Here is a 15,849-nt window from a genome sequence, read left to right as displayed (position 1 = left end):
CGCAAATCGCACGCACGCACGCGCGCGCGCGCGCACGTACGCCGCGCCGCGCCCGGCCTGGGCCGACGGGCCGCTGCTGACCCAGCGCGCTCTACGGCCCACGTGGTGCGGCGACGCGGGGGCCGCGTGCCCGGACGGCTGCTGCCGCCCATTGTGTGCTGGCCCCGCCGCTGCACGCGCGGCCGCCTCCTGCCCCCGCCACGCCCGCCCGCGCGCCCGCGCGCGGCGACACAACCCCGCCCGGCCGGGCCCCCTCTGACGCGCGGCTCTTTCTACTGCGGCTCGGCCTCGGTACCCCGTGCCCGGCAGGGACCCCGAGCCCTGCTCCTCCGCGCCCCACACTCAGGCACACCTCTTCCGGCCAAGTGGTCGTCGGGTAACTCCCAAGTAGAGGCCACCTCCTCTAGGCGGAGACCCTCGGAGCTGGTCCCACGCTATGGGTGCCCTGGGGCCGAGGGCCTGGAAGGTGGTGCGAGGCCACAGGTTCTGCCCTCCGGGCTCTACTCGCTGCCCGGGTGTGGGACGGGGGTTTGGCTGAGAGCGCAGGTTGTGGTTAACTAGCGAGGGAGTCGGTGCATCTCGCTTTTGCAGAAGTCACCGCGCTGGAGCACAACGGAATGCAGATGTGCATCCTCCAGCTGTAGCGAGAGAGGGGGTACGTGGTGAGAACCGACAGCCTTTCTGCCTGTGAGTGAGATGGTGGTAACATGCGGTACTGCTGCCCCAGCTTTGGCCGACCCTGATGTGTCCTGAGCACAGCCTAACAGAGCCTTCATTGCAAGCGCAGGGAGCCTGTGGCACGCGCGAGCAATCCCAGCAACTCTGGAGGCAGACGCAGACCCTTCTGCAAGTCAGAGGCCAGCCTGGGCGACCCAGCAAGGACCTGTCCCCAAACAAAAAAGTAAAGACTGGAGATGAAGATGGGTGATAAAGCGCCCCTGGGTTCAATCTCGGATGTGTGTGTGTGTGTGTGTGTGTGTGTGTGTGTGTGTGTGTATCCACAGAATTTTTCTTCTATTTATTTTATATGGTGTTGAGGACCAAACCCAGTGCCTCACATGTGCTTGGCATGTGCTCGACTGCTGAGCCACAACCCCAGACCCTACTTTTTTTAGGGGGGTGCTGGGATTGAACCCAGGGCCTTATGCATTTAAGTATCTTTTAAAAAACTCCTTTATGCCACCACAGGAATGGACAGACTGCTGTTAACTCATTTTTTGTTTGTTTGTCTACCTCTCTGACTTTCCAAGTAATAAACACTTTGCTATGTAGTATACCCAAATTAAACCTGGAACCCCTTGACCTGAACTCCACCTCTTCCTGTCTAGATGACTTGAAACAACCTCATCTCAATTTCCTCATCTATATAAAGGGACCATGTCTTCTACCTCTTCAGAGTTGTAAAGGTTAAGTGGATAAATATATTTATAAGATTCTCAGCACATAGTAATATATATTAAGTACAAACTGTGTCTGGCACCATTATGAGTGTTTTATGTCTGTTATTTCCAAATATGTTCCACAGCTGTGCAGCCACCCGTGAAGGGAAAGTGACTGGCCCAAGATCATGCAGCATAGACCTCTTAGCACAGTGCTCAGACAAGAGCCAGTGTTTATTTTTTTTCCCTCTCCTTGCAATTTTTTGCTGGGGATCCAACCCAGGGTCTCACACATGCTGGGTAGGTGCTGTGCCACTGAGACACACCCCCAAACTTTAATGTTTATTTATTTATTTATTTTGAATTTTTTAATATTTACTTTTTTGTTTTCAGCAGATACAACATCTTTGTTTGTATGTGGTGCTGAGGATCGAACCTGGGCCGCACGCAGGCCAGGCGAGCGCATTACCGCTTGAGCCACAACCCCAGCCCTTTATTTATTTATTTTTATGTGGTGCTGAGGATTGAACCCAGGGCCTCTCAGGTGTGCTCTACCACTGAGCCACAGCCCAGCCCCGTGGCCTTAAAATTCTTTTATTCCAGTTTCCCAGCCCAAGGTGACATCCTTGGAGGACAGGAACCAGGTTGATGGAGTCATGCTGTCCTCCCTCCCGAGGGGGAACGGGGTCATTTGTCCTTAATAATGGAAAAGAAGGGAAGGCTTCTAGGAAGGCTGGGGTTTTCTCAGAGTTGGGACCTTCCATGGGTCACTTTCCCCTCTTGGCTTATCCCCCTTCCCACCTAGCCAGCACCCAAGGCACAGTCCTGGATCATCCTGTCTGTGGAACTCCCCTCTTTGGTCTCCTGCATACAACCCATCTCCTACCCAGGATCCAGAGGATTGATAGCAACTCCAGAAAGTTCCAAAACATTGTGTGACAGGGGATCACTTGGTACTTTGTGTCCCTTGTGGCTTTGAAACTGACATGTTTTTTTCTTTTTCCCAATCTTCTTTTCCCTAAACTTCTCTTTCCTGATCTTTTTTCCCTTATCTTCTTCCTGACCTCCTCCCTGATCTTTTTCCTGATCTCTCCTCCCAAATCTCATTTTCTCTGAATGACCTCTCTAAAAGCCCCCTGTTCCTTGGATGGGCAGAATCACAGCCTTTGGGACAGGAGTGTCCCCTATGTTTTTTCTTTGCTAGCAAAGCAATAAACCTTCTTTTTCCTTTTTCTCAAAACTATGTCCTCATTATTGGATTGGCTTTGGGGACAAAGACTGGGCTTTCAGCAATAATTGCACCTGAGCCCGTGGCCAAGTTGAATGTCCAACCCCTCCTGAGGTTATCCTCAGCGGGGTGGGTCCTGATTTGTTCCCTAACCCCTCCCTGGACATATTCTACCCTTCTCTGTGCCCTTGAGCCTCTGGAAGGACCAGCTCAGAGCTCTGTATCTGAACAACCTTTGGTGTGTCCAAGCCTGTGGGTTGATGTTTCTCATGCTCTCCAAGCCACCTACTGTAGACGTGCTATGTAATGATGTTCCTGTCAACCTGGGCCACATGCATATGTCATGATGATCCCATCAGATTAGAGCTGAAAGACTCCTGTCAGCTGGTGACCCTGCCGTAGTTGCCACGTTGTGACGAAACTCATCGCTCACATGTTTGTGGTGATGCTGGTGTAAGCAGACCTGGGTGGTTACAAAAGTAGAGCACACACAGTTATGTAGACTATATAGCAGCTCCCAGATGACAATGAGCCATTGTGTCACTGGTTTATTTAATGCACTCTTTAACCCTTCCCTGGGGTGGAGTGACTGACAGCACCGGCTAGGTTTGTGCAGATGCACTTTATGTTGTTTGTTCAGTGACAAAATCAGCTCACAGGTGTTTCTCAGAATGTGTCCCCATCATTAAATGATACATGACTACCATCTGGGTGACCTCAAGCAAGTTGCTTAATCTCCCCATTCTTTGTCTATAAATAATACTCCATAAGTAATAGTCATTGCAATACTGGTTTTGGGGACTCCTGCTGTTTTAAAAGTTCTGAAATGTTGGTATTTTGTTGATATAATATTGCTAATTTATTACCTAAAAATAACCTGGAATATGTTTTACATTTATGTTCAGATTAAGATCAACAATTTGGATTCAATTTATGTGAAAATACTCAGTGTTACTCCACAAATCTATTCAGATCCGCCCCTGTGGAAAACATCCATAGTGAGCTACTGCAAAGCTTCTGTTAAAGCATGAGTGTTATTCTAGGCCAAGGGCTTTTGAAACCAATGAGTATGGATATGAGAAAAATGGAAATTGACCCATGGAAACTGCATCTGTACTTGGTGAACATAAAGAAGAGAAAAAGTTTTGATATACTTTCTTGGAGGACAAAACAATATGCAGTTCATTAGCTCGAAAACTGTGCAGAAAATGTAAAATAAAAATGTGTGCATGTTTGTTACAGAATAACTCCAGTTGTTCTGAAGATCTCAAGTACTTCAAATAAGAAATGGGATTTCTAAGCCAGACATGGTAGCCCACGCCTGTGATCCTAGTGGCTTGGAGGCTGAGGCAGGAGGATCATGAGTTCAAAGCCAGCCTCAGCAGTGATGAGGTGGTAAGCAACTCAGTGAGACCCTGTCTGTAAATAATCTACAAAATAGGGCTGGGATGTGGCTCAGTGGCCGAGAGGCCTGAGTTCAATCCCCGATACAAAGAAAAAGGGTGGGGGGATTTGTCTGTTGTGTGTGTGCCTGAAAATGGACCTGGGGCCGGGCACATGCCAAGTTCACACTCTACCACTGAGCCACATTCCCAGCCCCAGAGATAGAAGTATTTGAAGAAGGATGCTTCCACTGTGTCCCCATCTGTGTCCTGTACAGCAGTGGGAAAATAAGGATGAAAGCACTGTCAATGGAGCTTCTCCAAAGGAGGTGACAGGACCTGTGCACTTAGCCACTACCTAAGAATGGGAGCTTTGGCTACTACCACCCTTGACCCAAGGCATCTAGAATGACTAGAGGCTCAAGATGCATGTCAAGAGATTATAGGACCCTGCTGGGTTTGGGGACGCAGACCTGTGATCCCAGCAGGAGGATCACAAGTTCAAGGCCAGCCTAAGCAACTTAGACTCCATAAGCAACTTGCCAAGACCCTGTCCCAAATTTAAAAAAAAAAAGCGGGGGGGGGGGGGGGGCTGGGGACGTGGCTCAGTGAAAGCACCTTGGGTTCAATCCCTGGTGCTCCCCCCAAAGGAGAGGTTGTAGGGCTCTTGTTTCCTGGACTTTGCCTTCAGTTTATCTATTCCTTATCCTCAGGCATCTAGCCCTGTTCCTTCTTAACATTCGCCACCCCACAGGAGCCACCACTGTTCCTGCCTTCTTGCATTCTGGCTTCATGCTATCAATTGAATTTTTTTTTGGTGGGGGATTGAATGCAGGGGCACTGACCACTGAGCCCCATCCCCAGCCCTGTTTTGTATTTTACTTAGAGACAGGGTCTCACTGAGTTGCTTAGCACCTCACTTGCTGAGCCTGGCTTCGAACTTGTGATCCTCCTGCCTCAGCCTCCCCAGCCCCTGGGATTACAGTTATGTGCCACCATGCCTGGCAATTCTTATGTTTTTATTTTTTTGGAATGAATTTTTTTTGTTCTTTTTAGTTATACATGACAGTAGAGTGTATTTTGACATATCACACATACATGGAGTATAACTCTCCATTCTTGTGGTTGTACATGATGTGGAGTAACACTGGTTATATATTCATATAGGAACACAGGAAAGTGATGTGGATTCATTCTACTCTCTTTCCCATTCCCACCCAGCCTGCTTTCCCTTGGGCCCCTTTGTCTAATCCAGTGAACTTATATCCTCTGGCACACCCGCCCCCGTCCCTACCCCCAGTTCCATCCATTTACCAGCAATGGTCATAATTTCATTCTTCTTTATGGCTTTGTGGTATTCCAATGAGTATATATACCACATTTTTAAAAAATTTATTTTTTGCAGTTATAGATGGACAGAATTCCTTTATTTTGTTTATGTGGTGCTGAGGATCAGACCAAGTGGCTCATGCATGCTAGGCAAGCCCTCTGTCTCTGAGCTATTGATAAACCCAACCTGATCTTTTCTTAAAATTGGGAGCCATTTCGCCACAAAGCCATGAAAAGATAATTTCGGCTTTACTATAAATTACTGCAAATTCTGAACCTGCTTGGAATGCCTGCCCATGCCTTGAACTCACCCATGCCTGGCTCTCTGACCAGATAGCAGCCCTCTCTGAAACTTTAGTGACACCTCATAAATATTGGCCTTCCCTGGCCAGACAACGACCCTCTCTGAGGCTCTAATGGTCCTCATAAATTCTGATGTTGGGGCCAGCAAAAAAATGTAAACTACCATTAGTGTGATGCTTGTCAAGAGTTCTGTTATCTGTAACCCCCCTTTGTGTAATTTTCTGGGCTATAAAGCTGGGCTGCAAAGCTGGGGGGCTGTCTTGTTCCCGCTGTTTTGGGAGGGAGAGGCAGCCCAGCTGGTCGAAATAATAAGCTTGCTTTAATTTGATTTTATTTGGAGTCAGTGGTCTTTTCTTGCGTCCTGGTCTAACACTATAGCCCCAGCCCATATCATATTTTCTTTATTTTGAATTGCAATTCTTAAGATCCCTTAGTCCTTTTTACTTTTGCAGTTTTCTTTTTTTTTTTTTTTTTTGCAGTGCTGGGAATGGAGCCTTGGGTTCACATCCTAAACAAGTGCTCTGCCACTGAGCTACATCCCCAGCCCTTTTTTTTTTTTTTTTTAAAGAGAGTGAGAGGAGAGAGGAGAGAGAGAGAGAGAGAGAGAATTTCCAACATTTATTTTTCAGTTCTCAGCGGACACAACATCTTTGTTGGTATGTGGTGCTGAGGATCGAACCCGGGCCGCACGCATGCCAGGCGAGCGCGCTACCGCTTGAGCCACATCCCCAGCCCCCCAGCCCTTTTAATTTTTAAAATTTTGAGACCAGGGTCTCTCTAAATTGCTGAGACTGACCTTGAACTTGGGGTCCTCCTGCCTTAGTCTCCCTCGGCCCTGGGATTACAGAGAAGCACCACCAAGCCTGGCTCCATTTTAAGACATTTGTGATGGGAAAACATTCAGGTTATTTTGTACCCCAAATCAGAAACTTCTCAGGAGCTATTTGATGATGTGTAGCTAATGTGAAGTGACGTGGAACTGATTTTAACTTAATTTGCACTTCAACTTCAGTAGCCATGTGTGGCCAGTGGCTTCCATTTTGCCCTAAAGATGAAGAAGGAGCTCACCCCCTGGGAGGCTCACCCAGGCTAGTCACCCACTAATCTCAGGGCGGGGACTACCTGCATTCCAGCCCCTCCCTCGCCCTGCTCTCCTAGGTGCTTGGTGGAGGTCTGGGTGGAAGGATACTGGGTGCTCTAGATTCCTTTGACTGGTACTTGGGTCAACCAGCCTGGGAGACCCGCCTTAGGGGAATTTAGAACTCTATTTTAGGCCCATAAACACTGATTGAGGGGATTCCTGAGGACCTTTTTTTGTTTGTTTCTACCCTCCCCATCTCTTTCTGCTCTCAGCCACTTCCTGATCTGCAAATGCCCCGGGGAGATCCCATCCTCTAAACCATGGGATGTCAACTCCCTTGCTTAATCTCACAGCCTCAGGGGTTCTCAGATACCACCACCTCTCCTCCAAGCAGCCTCTCTCTCCTAGCAAGTCCCCTACAGTGGCCTCCTGCACACTTTGCTTAGGGACAACTTTGCCCTTCTCTTTCAAGACTAATCTCAGCCTGGCACCACACAGTGACTTGTGCCTGTAATCCCCAGTGTCTCTGAAGGCTGAGGCAGGAGGATCCAAAGTTCGAAGCCAGTCTTGGCAATTTAACGAGGTCCCATTCCAGTGTAAAAAAAAAAAAACAAAAACGGAGGCTGGGGATGTAGCTCAGTGGTAGAGTGGATTCCCAGCACTGCAAAACTGTAAATAAATAAAAATAATAAGACTGGGGCTGGGCTTGTAGTTCAGTGGCAGAGCACTTGCTTAGCATGTGTGAGGCCCTGGGTTCGATCCTCAACACCACATAAAAATAAATAAAATAAAGGTATTGTGCCTACCTACAACTAAAAAGAAACAAACAAAAAAATAACCGGCTAGGAATATGGCCTAGTGGTTGAGTGCCCCTGGGTTCAATTCTTGTTTCACACACACACACACACACACACACACAAACACACATCAAAATAACAAAACAACAACAAAAACTAATCTCAAAAGCTGTTAGGTGGGTTTGAGGTGCTAAGGGAACAAAGCACCAGGCCACAGGCCTGTGAAAGTCTGACCAATCAGGCGCTGACAGACCAGCAGTGATGGTGCCTCCTGACCACCTGTCAATCAGCAGGGTCTGCTACCAAACCTGGAAGGACAAGGGTCTCAGCAAGATCCCCCTGCCAACCCCAGGAGGACGAGGGACTCTAAAAGCCTCCCTTTCCAGTCCCAAGCCCTCCCTTCCTGCCCTAAACCCAATTAAAACTCCAATCCAGCCGAGCCTGGGTGTGACTCCCTGACCTTCTCTGTTGGACCAGAGGGTCTCGCCCCAGAGCGAGTCTCAACAAAGCCTTGTTCAGCTTTTTTTTTTTTAATATTTTTTTAGTTGTCAATGGACCTTTATTTTTTTTTAATTTACTTATACGTGGTGATGAGGATCAAACCCAGTGCCTCACACATTCCTGGCGAGTCCGATACCCTGAGCCACAGCCCAGCCCTCCTTCAGCTGCCTCCTTTTGGTGACAGGTGCCCGACCTTAAAAAGGCCACCTTCCCTTGACGTCTTTCCCACATATTACGCACATATTCAAGTCTATTTCCATTTACACTTGGTTTTGTTTTATACACACATATTTTGGGGGCCCTATACTAGGGATTTAATCAAAGGATGCTGAACCACTAGGCTAATAGCACCACACCGTTTTTTAATATTTTTAGTACCCGGGATTGAAGCCAGGTGTACTTAACCATCCAGCTAGATCCACAGTCCTTTGATTTTTTTGAATTTCTTTTATTTTGGCGGTGCTGGGGATGGAGCCCAGATCCTTGGGCCTGCTAGGCAAACACTTGGCCATGAGACACACTCCCAACTCCTCTAGTCTTTATTTTGAGACGGAGTCTGCCTAAGTTGCCTGGGGTGGGGGGTTCTTGAGCTTGTGATCCCCTGCCTCAGTTTCTCGCCCCTCCTTTTTTTTTTGTTTGTGGGGCTGGGCTTGGGCTTGAACCTGGTGTGCGCTAGGCAAGTGCCCCACTGCAGAGCTCCACCCCTGCCGTCCCCTCCATCCCTCCCTAATCTGAAGAGAGCCTCACCTGCGTGTCAACTGCTAACCCTTCCTCTAGGATCCCAGAACCCAGGTGGCTTGCAGCAGCCTTCCTTGGTGACTAGCCACAGGAGGTGGGAATCCCCTGGGGCCTGGAGAAGACCCAGGCCTCACTGAGGCAGACCCTGCCCAGCCTCACTTCCTCCTCTCCCCTTCCCCATAAGACCCTTTAGTGGCCCTGAGCCTAGAAGGCAGATCTCTGAGGAGCTGCCCCTCTGACTTCTTCTGGGCCAGCTTTTAATAAACCCCATTCCTTCCTCCCAACATCATTTCCTGACACTCGAGTGGCTAGTGGCCAGCACGTTTGATTCTGGTGACAATTTTGGCAAGCCAGGCAGGAGAGAGGTGTCCTCCCAGGAGCTCTGGGTTCCCACAGTAAGGAGCAATGATTTCTCCTGACAGGGTGACCGCCTGCTGCAGGCTGACTGAGCCCACACTGGAGACTGTAGGGCCATCCTGGCAGCTGTAGCAATTTTTTTTTTGTCTTGAGGATTCTCCCATCTTTTCTGCCCACAGCCTCAGCTGACTGTGAACACTTTGTTGGTGGAAGGAAACAGTCTTTCATCTTTCAGGGGGCTGATGGGCCCCAGGCTGGATATAGCGCACCAGGGTGCATACCACACTGCGGATCTTCTGGACCTTGCTAGGACATTCTGGTGCCAGGTGAGCTATTTCCATGGTTCGGAGCATATTTTCCTCCTTTAGTACTGGACTGGAGGCTGAAATCAAGGCAGCTCTATCACTGAGCTATGCTCACCACAATATTGATTTTTTACATTTTTGAGACAGGAGTCTCAAAAATGAGACTAAGTTGCTTTGGGCCTTGCTAAATTGCTGAAGTTGGCCTTGAACTTGCAATCCTCCTGCCTCAGTCTCCAGGGCCCCTGGGATTACAGGTGTGTGCCACGAGTTTTAAAGCTTTTCCTGAGCCTTTTTGGACCAGCCCCAGAAGGAGACAGGACACATTTAATGTGCAGTGATGGTTCTGTGGTGTTAATTCACTCTCTGAGTGAAGAAGATTATATAATTTAAAAAGCTGTATAAACTTGTATAAAACAACTGGCTCTGCTGTCACTTATCGTGAAAAGCCTTTGTCATTTGATTTAGTACTTAACATGGTATTTTTTTTTTCACCATGGAAACGATTATTGAAATAATATTTGACTCCAACAAAAACATAGTTTCGTTGTATTATCAAGTACCGCACTGGTTTACAGAAGCTCATGATTTGGAAAAGGTATTGCCTTCTTTTGATTAATAGTTCCAGAAGTCTCTATGAGTTAGAATGCTGTATTATAGGCTTATTATATTAACTGGAAAATATGACCTAAAATTTGCAGCACTTTAGACTCAAACAGAGGAGTGACTTGTATGCTTTAGCGTTTGACATCTGTGTGCCTCATGAGATTGCCCTGTCAACAGCACACTTCTGTAATTGCTATGAGATGTTAGATTAGATGAATATAATTGCATTTTGAAGTCATTGTGACCACAAAGCATTCTTTCCAAAGAAGACCCATGCGCTGGGGTGTGGCTCAGTGGTAGATGCTTGCCTGGCATGCACATGACTCTGGGTTTGGTCCCCAGCCCTGGGAAAGGGTGGGGGAGGTGGGAGGGAGGGAGATCTGTATATTATTTGACTTATAAGTCAGCTGCAGCATAAATCTCAGGTACTTAATACTTTCAATAATATGGTGCCACAGCTGGGGGAAAAATTGACTTTTACTAACAGCTAAATATACCGAAGTGATTTTTATTTTGGGGAAATTCTCATTTCTGATTATTTAAATCCACTGAAAACAATAAAACTATATAATAAATGGATTTTGTTTAAAGCAAAAACAATATGAAGAATAGATGGATTTTGTTTCACATTTCAGGGCAAGGTCTTGTTAGCCATTAAATGGTATTTCTGAGACTGAAAGTTGTTTCATTCAGAGTATTTTGCAAAAGACCAATTATCTCTTGCCTTTATTTTATTTTATTGGTACCAAGGCTTGAACCCAGGGAACCTCAACCACTGAGCCATACCCCCAGCCCTTTTTATTTTTTATCTTAAGACAGGGTCTTGCTAAGTTGCTAAGTCCAGCCTCAGCCTCCCGAGCTGCTAGGATTACAGGTGTGCACAACTGCACCCAGCTAGACCTTGTCTCCAAATTAAAAATAATAAAAGAGGCTGGGGATGTGGCTTAGTGATAAAGCACCCCTGGGTTCAATCCCCAGTACCAACAGATAAATAAAAATAGAAAGGGGGTACAAGTCAATGGCAGAGCATTTGCTTAACATGTTTAAGGCCCTGGGATCAATCCCTAGTATCACAAATAATAAAATAAAATAAATAAAAGCTTAGTAGTTTGCAGTATTGAATCAATATGCAAAAATCAATTGTATTTCTAGCATTCACTAGCATTGAACAATCCAAAAATAAAATTGAGAAAATAGTTCCATTTAAAAAAGAATAAAATACTTAGGGGTATGTGTGTGTTTTGCTAGGAACCTAACTCAGAGCCTAGTTCTTGCTAGGCAAGCATTCCACCACTGAGCTACACCTCTGGCATCTCTTTTATTTTGAGAAGGGTCTTGCAAAGTTGCCCAGACTCTCGACTCCAATTGTCATTCTTGTACCTCAGCTTCCAGAATGGCCAGGATTACAAACCTGCACCACCACACCTGACTAAGAACAGTCTTGTCAACAAATGTTGCTGGGACAACTTCAATGTCCATATACAAAAGAATGAAGTTGGACCCGTACCTCACACCAAATTAAAAAAATGAGCTCCACCAGGTTTAGGGGAGCCTGTCTGTAGCTCAGGAGTTCAGGTATGGGGAGGCTGAGTGGGAGGACAGCTTGAACTTGAGTTTGAGAATAGTCTGTGCAGAGTGAGACACTGTCAGGAAAAAAAAAAAAAGGAAACAAAACCAATTAAAGTGGCTCACAGATCTAGATGTGTCTTGAAACTATACAACTCTTGAGAGAAAACATAGATGTAAATTTGTGTGTGTGTGTGGGAATACTGGGGCACTTAACCACTGAGCCACAAACCCAGCCTTTTTTATTTTTTGAGACAGGGTCTTGCTAAATTGCCTGGGCTGGGCTTGAACTTGTGATCCTCTTGCCTCTGCTTCTTGAGCTGCAGGAAGGCACCACTGCACCTGGTTATTTACTTAGTTTTTGGATACCAGGGATTGAACCCCGGGGCGCTTCACCATTAAGTCACGTCCCAAGCTCTTTTTTTTTTTTTTTTTTTAATTTTTTATTTGGAGAGAGGGTCTCAACAAGTTGTTGAGGCTGGGCTGGGACTATAGCTCAGTTGGTAGAGTGCCTGCCTTGCATGCACGAGGCCCTGGGTTCAATCCCCAGCACCACAAAAAAAGAAAAAGGTGCTGAGGTTGGCTTTGAACCTGCTATTCTGCTGCCTTAGCCTCCAGAGAGTTGGGATTATAGGCGGGTGCCACCATGCCGGGGTATTTTTTCATCTTCTTAAGATAAAAACTGAAATTTTTGATTTCAGATTTTTTCTCAATGAGCATGGTGGCGCCTGCCTACATTCCCAGTGGGTCAGGAGGCTGAAGTAGGAGGATCCTAAGTTCAAAACCAGCTTCAGCAACTTAGTGAGGTCCTAAGCAACTCAGTGGGACCATGTGTCTAAATAAAAAAATACAAAAAAGGACTGAGGATGTGGCTCAGTGGCTGTGTCCCTGGGTTCAATCCCATGCACCAATAAATAAATAAATAAATAAACAAACAAATAGATTTTTACCAAAATGTGTATTTATGTAATATGTTTATTTTTTTTAAATATGCAACTAATTTCTAAGTATTGCTTTAGCTGTATCCCACACATTTTGATGTTGGATTTTAATTTTCATTTAGTTGAAAATATTTTAAAATTTTCTGTGGATCCATGGATTATTTAGAAGTGTATTAGTTTGGAGATTTTTCAGGTATCTTTCTGTTATTGGTTTCTTGTTTAATTCCCTTAATATCTGAAGACATTTCATAATTTCAATTCTTTTAAATTTGATAAAAAGTAGCAGGGCTGGGCTGGGGTTGTGGCTCAGCAGTAGAGAACTTGCCTGGCATGTATGAAATACTAGGTTCAATCTCAGCACCATAAAAATAAAATAAAGGTCCATCAACAACTAAAAAGAAAAAAAAAAAGTAGCAAGGTGTGTTGCTGCAAGTCTGAAATCCCAGCAGCTCAGGAGGTTGAGACAGAAGGAAGGAAAATTCAAGACCAGCCAGGGCAATTCTGCAGGTCCCTAAGCAATATAGCAAGGTCCTGTCTTGAAATAAAAAAATGAATAGGGCTGGGAGCCGCGCACAAAGTTGCACGCCTGTAATCCCAGCAGCTCAGGAGACTGAGGCTGGAGGATGACAAGTTCAAAGCCAGCCTCAGCAAAAGTGAGGTGTTAAGCAACTCAGTGAGACCCTGTCTCTAATAAATACAAAATGGGGCTGGGGACGTCGTGGCTCAGTGGTCGAGTGCCCCTGAGTTCAATCCCCAGTACTAATTAACTAACTAATAAATAGGGCTGGGGATGTGGCTCAGTGGTAAAGCGTTTGTGTGTGCAATCCTCAGTACCAAAACAACAACAAGACAAACAAATAAATGGCAAAAGATAAAACAATACTACAAATATTTAAATAACCAGAAACAGGAAAGTACAAGCAGAGAAACAAAAGATGGAAAAAGTAAAAAATAAATAATAGAACGTCAGACTATATTAACCCATTCAGAACTTACATCAAATGATTTGTGCACAGTAATTAAGAGAGATTGCCAGAATTAGTTTTTTGGGGGGGTAGGGGGTACTGGGGATCGAACCCAGGGGTGCTCTATCATTGAGCCACATCCCCAGCCCTTTGTTAAAAAATTTGAGACATCGCTAAGTTGCAAGGGCTGGCTTTGAACTTGGAGATCCTCCTGCCTTAGCCTCCAAACACACTGGGATTACAGGTGTGGTCACCACACCCAGCATTTCTCTTGAGTTCTTTAATGTATGATTGTTAATTAAAAAATATATATAGCTGGCATGATGGTGCATGCGCCTGTAATCCCAGCAGTTTGGGAGGCTGAGACAGGAGAATCTCAAGTTCAAAGCCAGCCCCGGCAACGGCGAGGCTCTAAGCAACTCAGTAAGACCCTGCCTCTAAATAAAATACAAAATAGGGCTGGGGATGGAGCTCAATGGTCAAGTGCCCCTGAATTCAATCCCCAGTACCAAAAACAAACAAAAACCAAACAACAACAACAACAACCAAAAAAACAAAACAAAACAAAACAAAAAAAACGATTATAGCCAGAACAGTGGGACATACTTGTAATCCCAGCGGCTTGGGAAACTAAGGCAGGAGGATTGCAAATCCAAGGTCAGTCTCAGCAATTTAGCAAGACCCTGTCTCAAAAAAATAAAAAGAGGGCTGGGGCTCAGTGGTAAAGCGCCCAGGATCAATCCCTGGTCCTTCTTCCCCTCCACAAATCTTGTCTTCGAACTGAGGACTTTTTTTTTTTTCACTTGTGTTGGTAAAAATTAACGAGCACACCCCTCTGTGTACCTGCATACGTCCCTATGCACTGGTTACTTTACCATTAGAATAAAACTGGACAGAGGGAGACAGCTCAGCGGAGAGTTTGGTCACCCTCCTCGGCGCTGAGCAAGGCAGGTGTCCTTTGCTGAAGGACCAGGGGGCCGAAGCAAGCTTCCCCCTGGTCCACTGGGCCTGCATCACGGGTCTCCCTCCCACTCCCCATGCACATCTGCCCCGAACATGTGTCCAGAACAGGGCGCTGTTGGTGGGGCACGTGGTGCTATTTGCCACCTCCCCAGGACTCTCCCTCTCCCCGTGTCCTGTCTTGGGATGGACATGACCATGGAGACACCCAGAGGAGCTTCTGCCCTCTCCACGCCCCGCAGATCAGGGGACCCCTTCACCCTCCCTTCTTCTGGAGCTCCATCTTCCAAGAACCTGTGCCCTCAGAAGGTGGACGTCCTACGCACCCCTCTGCCCCACAGTGTGTGTCTGCAGGTACTGTCACATTTTCTTTGATATAAGGAAATAAAGTGTCCTTTGACATTGAACAGGATCACAGCAGCACAGAAAGCATGTTCCTTTCCCTACCAGGGGTCACCACAGAGATCACCTGTGGGTGGGGAGGTCCAGGCTTGGAGAGGCTCCCTGTGGAGTGAGGTGGACAAGATAGCTGGCAGTAGACAGGGCCCTGCTGGCTGCCTGGGGGCAGAAGGTGGGGACTGGCTGCTGCTTCTTTCTTCCCCCTCCTCCCTTTTTCTTTTCTATCCTCTTTTTTTTGGTACCAGGAACTAAACCCAGGGGGCATTCAACCCCTGAGTCATATCCCCAGCCCTTTTTATTTAGAGGCGGGGTCTCACCGAGTTGCTTAAAAGCTAAATTGCTTAAAGCCTCGCTAATTTGCTGAGGCTGGCCTCTAACTTGTGATCCTCCTGCCTTAGCCTTCCAAACTGCTGAGATTACAGGCATGTGCCATCACACCCTGCAATTTTCCAGCTCTTCATGTAAGGGTGGAATGGTTCTCTTGAGCTACTGGTGTTCCTGACCCATGGGGTAGGAAGGACCAAGTGTAAGGCCTTTGAGTTTCTTCTCAGGATGGCAAATAAAAAGCAATTCTGCTGGGTTTGGTGGTGCAGACTTATAATCCCAGCAATTTGGAAGGACTCTAAATTCAAGGCCAGTCTCAACATAAAATAATAATATAATAATAATAATGGGTTAGTTAAGCACCTGAATTCAATCCCCAGAACTATTAAAAAAAAAAGCAGTTCTTATCTTTGGGAGAAGGTGAGAGACAAGGGCCAACAGAGATTTGAAACATGCAGGAGTGGCAAGTGTCTTGTCCTTTCTGCATTTAGCTGCTGTTTGGCAAGGTCATGCCTCTTGGAGAAGACAGGATCCTAACCTTGATTTGGTAGTGACTCCAATTACAGCTACTTTTCCTGAGGTAGGACCTTCCACGAAACAGACCGTAGTGAAAGGCGGAGTGTGCAGCAGGCTGCAGTCTGGCCAACAGACGGCGCCTTCTCTCTCTCAGCCACACTCCACAGGGCTGGGG

General features: G+C 46.5%; 1 long non-coding RNA gene across 1 annotated transcript; it reads left to right on the top strand.

Annotated features, from left to right (window-relative positions):
* The first annotated feature begins 70 nt into the window (after positions 1-70).
* Positions 71-5,954, top strand: LOC120887670 (uncharacterized). The gene is made up of 2 exons (XR_005730996.2): positions 71-687; positions 788-5,954. It is a non-coding gene; the product is annotated as an uncharacterized LOC120887670 (long non-coding RNA).
* The last annotated feature ends 9,895 nt before the right edge of the window (positions 5,955-15,849 follow it).

The sequence above is a fragment of the Ictidomys tridecemlineatus genome, chromosome 10, assembly GCF_052094955.1.
Source record: "Ictidomys tridecemlineatus isolate mIctTri1 chromosome 10, mIctTri1.hap1, whole genome shotgun sequence".
NCBI lineage: Eukaryota > Metazoa > Chordata > Mammalia > Rodentia > Sciuridae > Ictidomys > Ictidomys tridecemlineatus.
Note: the sequence above shows the minus strand (reverse complement) of the source record. Positions and strands in the feature narration are given on the sequence as shown.